This window comes from Lissotriton vulgaris, chromosome 4_1 (genome assembly GCF_964263255.1).
Source record: "Lissotriton vulgaris chromosome 4_1, aLisVul1.2, whole genome shotgun sequence".
Lineage (NCBI taxonomy): Eukaryota > Metazoa > Chordata > Amphibia > Caudata > Salamandridae > Lissotriton > Lissotriton vulgaris.
In genome coordinates, this window is record NC_141691.1 from 210,274,316 (window position 1) to 210,281,671 (window position 7,356).

Consider the following 7,356-nt stretch of genomic DNA (forward strand, 5'->3'; position numbering starts at 1 on the left):
AACCTCAAATTTCACTGAAAAAAAACATTTTGTCACATTTGTGTGTGGGTAAGCTATGGGATCACCAGCCTGACACAACGGTCCCACATCCCAGCATTCCCACGGGCCTCCTGCTAAAAATGATACCTCACTTGTGTGGGTGGGCCAAGTACCCACGACAGGGAAGGGCCCCAAACATATTGAGGAGACATTGCCTTTCACAAAAAGACCTTGATTTGAAAGGGGGGGCTCCTGCAGTTTTGGCCCCAGGCTCGGCGGCCATCTAGGGAAACCTACCAAACCCAAACATTTCTGAAAACTAGACACCCATGGGAGTCCAGGAAGTTATGGCAGAATCCCCTGCAAACCTTAACTTTAGCTGAAAAAAATAAATTTTTCCTCCATTTCTGTGTGGGATCACTGTGTCATCACCAATGTCCTATTACTCAGCATTACCCTCAGTCTCCCGAGTAAAATGATACCTCACTTGTGTGGTGGGGCAAGGGCCAGCGACTGGGAAGAGTCAAAAACATAGGGCTTGAGGGGATAGCACAGCCAAATCTAAAGTTTTTTTTTTTAATATGTTTTTAGGCAATTCTGCATTAGACACCCAAAAAAGTGAGGTATCATATTTATCTGGAGACCAAGGGGAACACTGTCTACTAGTTTGCTGCCCTCACTTGATGGCAGATGAAACGAAAAATATCACTCAAACAGACAAAATGTGTGCCTAAAAAAAGGGGGCGCGACCATTGCCTATGGGGATTCTACCTAACATGCCCATAAACATATACCTGGTGCCTAGTGGGGTGGGGTCATTAACATGCCCATTCGTGGCAGCCCCAAGCCCTATGTATGAAAAAAATAACATAATCCCTGGTTGCTAGTGGGCTTTCTTCCCCTCAAGGGGAAGATCAGTGACTATTGCCCCATCTGGTAGAAAGACTGTGGCTAATTTTTTGGGGGGTTTGGGGGCACTGGCATGCCCATTCAGAGAAAGCCCTACTCCTACATATAAAAAAAGGCAAAGTCCCTGATGCCTAGTGGGCTTTCTACCCCCCCAATAAGCAGACAAGGGACGATTGTCCCCATCTGCCTACGGGGGAGTGCAGAAAGACTGTTTTACTTTTTTTTGGGGGGGTGGTAGGTATTGGCATGCTCATTCTGGGCAGACCCCAACCCTACATATGAAAAAATCAACATAATCCCTAGTTCCTAGTGCTCTTTCTGCCCCCAGGTAGAGAAAATTAGTGGCTATTGCCCCCATCTGACTCCCGGGAAGGCAGAAAGACAATATGATTTTTTATGGGGGGGGGGGGGGTTGAGGGCATTTGCATGCCCATTTTGGGCAACCCTCACCCCTATGTATAACAAAAGCCCAATCCCTGCTGCCTAGTGGGCTTTCTGCCTCTTTCCGGGAGGCGGGGGGGGGGCAGATCAGGGGCTACTGCCCCATCTGCTTCTTGGAGGGGAAGGAACACTGGAATTTCTTTTGATGGTGGGGGCATTGGCAAGCCCATTTAGGGCAGCTCCAACACCTAAATACAGTAAAAAAATGAAGAATCTAGTGTGCTTACTGCCCTCTGGGGGGCATATGTTGGCTACTCCCTCCATTTGCCCCCGAAGGGGCTTAAAGATTGTTTGCCTTTTGAGGGCAGCCCCCACCCCAATTTTATAAAAAAAAATAGCCCTGGTGTCAAGTGGGATTTCTACCCCCCTGGGGGTGGGATTGGGGATAATACCCCTCATTTGCCCCCTAGGTGGGGCAGACAGTCTGTGGAGGTTTTTTAGGAGCACTGGCATGCCCTTTTAGAGCAGCACCCATCCCTAAATACTATTAAAACATTCCTTGTATCTAGTGTGCTTTCTGCCCCTGTGGGGCAGATTGGTGGCTACTGCCCCCTATTTGCCCCCAGGGGGGAAAATAGACTGTTTCTAAATATATTTGGGTGGGGACATGGTCTTGCGGCAGCCCCACCACTCTTTTGTAAAAATAATCCATGGTTTCTAGTGGGCTTTTTGCCCCCCAGGGGCAGATCGGGGGTACTACCCTTATTTTCCCCCGGGCGGGGCAGAAGGTCTCTGGAGGTTGTTTGGGGGTGGTGGGGCCCTTTGGGGTAGCCCCCACCCCTCTTTTATAAAAAAAATCCTAGGTGTCTAGCCTGCTTTCTGCCTCCCAGGGGGGCAGTTTGGGGGCTACTGCTACCATATGCCTCCTGAGGGAGTGCAGAAAGACTGAATTTGCCCACATTATTTGTTAGGGGAGCAAACTCCTCCCATTAAAAAGAAAATTCTGTATTTTCCTGTTATAAATGTGACACAATGTTTTCTGGCCATTGGGAGCAAGAACACTGCTCTTTGTAAAGGTAACCCTTTGAAATGGGAGAAAATTAAAATTAAAATGAAGAGTAACTTTTCATTTTAGTTTCCCCCATTTAAAAGCATTAGTAAAATTGCTTTTGCTCTAATGCTACCATATTGAGTTGACAAGCCCACTTATTCAAGCGTTAAATGCCTCAATGCTTCAGTTATTCATCTCTGTGCCCCAGCCTGGATCATAAATCTAATTGCAATCTGCAGCCCAATGATAATAATTTTATTTAAACACAGCCTTCCCTGAACCTGAAAAGGAAAACGTGACCCTATAATTATTAACAAACAAGCATTTGCAATGCAATAGGTCTCGCATTAGGAAAGTTTGAGCTATCGGTATTGTAAATGACAATTTTTGTTATTTATGTGTTTGGTTTGAAAATAGCTAAATTAATAGCTTTGTCATTTACAATGCCAGTAGTTGTAACTTTTGCAAATGTGACACCTGTAGCATTTGTAATGCAATACTTAAATCAAAGTTATTGTAATTTATAATGGCAATAGCTTAAACTTTTGTAAAGAAGTTTTGTGAAGATTATGGGCCCGATTCACAGAACTAACTTAAGACAAAATCCTAAACTTACTACCATTTTGATATTGACAGAAGACACTTACTCATTTTGGTATTCACAGAAGACACTTACTCATTTCGGTATTCACCGAAGTTAGGAGTCCTAAGTTTAGGACTCCTACATGCCTTCTGTGAATACCGAAAGTCTTAAAGTTATCGCAGTGTAATTATGTGGCACTGAGTGGTATTTGTAGTGTATTTTGCATTGAGTGCAGTGTAATTATGTGGGGTGTACTTATGTGGCACTGAGTGGTATTTGGAGTGTATGTTGCGTTGAGCACAGTGTAAATATGTAGCATGTAATTATGTGGCACTGAGTGGTATTTGGAGTGTATGTTGCATAGTTTGCAGTGTAATTATGTGGCACTGAGTGGTATTTGGAGTGTATGTTGCATAGAGTGCAGTGTAATTATGTGGCACTGAGTGGTATTTGGAGTGTATGTTGCATAGAGTGCAGTGTAATTATGTGGCTCTGAGTGGTATTTGGAGTGTATGTTGCATAGAGTGCAGTGTAATTATGTGGCACTGAGTGGTATTTGGAGTGTATGTTGCATAGAGTGCAGTGTAATTATGTGGCACTGAGTGGTATTTGGAGTGTATGTTGCATAGAGTGCAGTGAAATTGCTTATTGACATTTATGTGTACTTGAGGAGAGATGGGAGAGGATGGGGAGAGAAGGGATAGTGAGGAGAAAGGAGAGATGGGAGAGGGAAGGGGAGAGAAGGGAGAGTGATGAGAGAGGGGAGAGCGAAGAGCGGGGAGAGGAGAGAGGGTAGAGGGTAGAGCGGAGAGTGAGGAGAGGGAAGAGGAAGGAGAGAGAGGAAGGAGAGGAGAAGAGAGGGGAAAGTGGTGAGAGGGGAGAGTGGTGAGAGGGTAGAGTGGTGAGAAGGTAGAGTGGGTAGAGGGTAGAGTGGGTAGAGGGTGGAGAGGAGAGTGGTGAGAGAGGGAAGTGTGGTGAGAGTGATGAGAGGGGAGAGTGGAGAGAGTGGTGAGTGGTGGGAGTGGTGAGAGGGGAGAGTCGGGAGAGTGGGAAGAGAGGAGAGAGGAGAGTGGAGAGAGAGGAGAGGGGAGAGAGGGAAGAGGGGACAGAGAAGAGAGTGGTGAGAGGAGAGAGGGGAGAGTGGTGAGAGGGGAGAGTGGTTAGAGGGGAGAGTGTGGTGTGAGAGGGGAGAGAGTGGTGTGAGAGGGAAGAGAGTGGTGTGAGAGGGGAGAGTGGTGTGAGAGGGGAGAGAGAGGTGTGAGAGGGGAGAGAGTGGTGTGAGAGGGCAGAGTGGTGTGAGAGGGTGGTGAGAGAGGAGAGAGGTGAGAGGGGAGAGTGGTGTGAGAGGGGCGCCATCTCCTGAGCCTGCTGTTTAATCCGGGACCTTAGAGGCTCAGTAAAGTGCCTCGAGACCATGACAGGGTCATTCCAAGTGTTTACTCAAAGAATACGTTTTTAAAGTGCTTGGGTTTGTTTTGCCCAACTGTTAATCGTGACAGGAGGCGAGGAAGTGTGTACCCCAAGGCCAGCAATATTCTTAAAGGCTTGGTTTTGTGAACAGTGGAATGTGCGGCCTCGTGAGACACATGAAATGCGGAGCCCGGGTCCTCGAGAGACACACGTGAAATGCGGAGCCTCGGGACCTTGAGAGACACACGTGGTAAGCGCAGCTTTGGAGTTTCCTCTGCCATTACAAGGCTGCGCTCATCTCAGCTCTAGGGGTTTAGTGCCTGCTGCTGAGGTCTGTTTCCTGCCTGCTTAATGCTATGTCCGCTCAGACTTTCATCATTGTGTGGTCGATAAGATGCGCGCTGCTGGGGTCTGTCTCTCTGCTGATGAAGGTTATTCCCGCTCAGCGTTTCATCATTCTGCAGTCGATAAATGTGCGCTGTTGGGGTCGGTGACGGTAGCCTGTGGCACGCACTCTCTGTAACCAATGACGTAGGCGGCCCGTACAGCCCTTGAGCACAGCTGGCACGACGGGTCCCGTGCTTGCTGAAGGCGTGCACTCAAGTGTTTCCCTTTGGAGTTTTGGTATTTTTGACACAAGCGATGGATGTTTATTTATCTATTGGCTTCTCTGCGGCGCTGCTGCCTCCCCATGCCAAAAGAGCCCACGTCAGACAAGATGAAAGGCGTGCCACGGGTAGCGCCTCGGGTGTCTGGAGGGGGAGGCACCCTCACAGAGGTTCCAAAGTATTCACACTGTTCCCCTATAGTGCCCCACCCCGCCAAATTGCCCTCCTGGTGCCAGAAGCCTGAGCTGAGAGCCCACGTCAGACAAGATGAAAGGCGTGCCCGGGGTAGCGCCTCGGGTGTCTGGAGGGGGGAGTCGCCCTCGCAGAGGTTCTAAGGTATTCACACTGCTCCCCCCCACACACTGCCCTCCTCCCTGCTGGGGGGAGGGGGGCGCCTGTGCCAGGTGGTGCTTGCACGTGGTAACTGGACACCCCCACCCCCTGCCCAAATAATCCCCACTCAGCCCCACTGGGGGCACACGGTGCCGTCTGCTGGGTGGGGGAGGGGGCAGGAAGGGGGGGTGTCAGTAACCCAACAATGAACGCCTCCTCTGATCCGAGGATAGGGTGTTTGAGGAAGGCAGGGCAGGAGGGCTATTAAAAGGCCTTTATGAGCTGTTAATGTCTGGGCGGGCAGGATACAGCTGAGCACACCTTTTATCCAATCCCCCCCAGCCCCCTGAACGTGCAGAGCAGCGCAGCACATGCAATGCGTGAAACACTGCAGAGTGCTGATGGCAGCCGGACAAGAGCTGCGAGGCGCTGTGCCTCAAAGGAGAGTACTGCGAGGCGCTGTGCCGAGGAGGGTTGCGAGGCGCTTTGCCGAGCGAAGAGGGCTGCGAGGCGCTGTGCCGAAGAGAGGAAGGCTGCGAGGTGCAGTGCCAGTGCCGAGATGGTGGACTGAGGACACACAGAGCCCCCTCTGTCCTTAACACAAAAAGGGACAGAAATGTTTGTGTGGGAGGGACAGGCGAGCCATAACTCTGGAGGGAGGGAAGTGGGGTGGCCAAGAACTATAGGTGCAGGGAGAGTTGCGAGACGCTGTGCCTAAAAAGGGAGAGCTGCGAGGCTCTGTGTCGAGCGAGGAGGGCTGCAAGTGCAGGGAGAGTTGCGAGGCGCTGTGCCTAAAAGGGTAGAGTTGCGAGGCGCTGTGCCAAAAAGGGGAGAGTTGTGAGGAGCTGTGCCTAAAAGGGGAGAGTTGCAAGGCACAGTGCCTAAAAGGGGAGAACTGCGAGGCGCTGTGCCGAGGAGGGCTGCGAGGCGCTGTGTCGAGGAGGGCTGCGTGGCGCTGTGCCGAAGAGAGGAGGGCTGCGATGCGCAGTGCCATTGCCGAAAGGGTGGACTGGGACACACAGAGCCCCCATCTGTCCTTAACACAACCAGCGAAAATGTGCATGGCTGTGCCACTTGGCTGCACCTTGTGAGTGCGCCACGTTACTTAGTTCAGATGATTGTTTTCAGATGTGTGGTTCATGGGAAGCGAAGCAAGACTGCACCTCGAGAAAGCGTTGACAAGTTGTCCCTTATTATCATGGCAGAATAGAATGATCCTGATCTGTTTAGCGGCCGACATGGAGTTAACAAGACATTCAAGGAGACCTGGGAGGGCGGGGGCTGCCCACGCATGCGCGCCACTCATAACTTTCGTTATGAGGAGCGAGCCCAGAGCCGTAGTGCAGGAGCCGAAGTTCCGGGTCCCAGGAGGGGATCCGGGTGAAGACCAGTGAATAGCACGGCGGGGCTCCCATGCCTAAGGGGAGAGCCCCGCGTCGTGCTGGCAGAGGAGCTGGAGTGCAGAGATGACACCAGCACAGCGACAAGAGCCCGGTGAGGTAAGGAGGGGGTGCGCGTGTGAGTATGCAGTGTGTGTGTGTGCGTGCGTGTGTGTGTGTGTGTGTGTGTGTGTGTATGTGTGCGTGTGTGTGTGGCTGTGTGTATGTGTTCACGCGTGACTGAGAGAGGCATGGCGGCATGGATGACTTCCTGGGAATCTGAGATAGGAGATGTGCACGGTGCCAGACTGGGCGTGCGCCCCCACGAGGTGCAATCCTCGCTCGTGCCCGACCCCTGTCTCAGATTCCCAGAAGTCAGCAACATTAGTTGTCGAGCTTGGACGCATGCTTCGCATGCTTTTCCAGCTTGACCTAATGAACTCAAGGCATGAGCAACTAAAAGGTTGTCTTGAGCTACGTGTGGCTGGCAATGGACTGGTTAGAGACACCTGGTTTACACATTGACTCCAACTTAAGACTAATTGTTGTTGTGTCAAGCTACCAATAAATTAAGCACAGGTTTATTAATTGACATCCTCACAGTCAAGGTTTCCTTGAGCCTGCTGTTGCATCTCTTGGCTATCCCTTGAACTCCCACTCCAGTGAGTGCTTCTGTTAATAACTTAGAACTAAGTCAGCATTCTCTGGGAGTAAAAAGTGCAA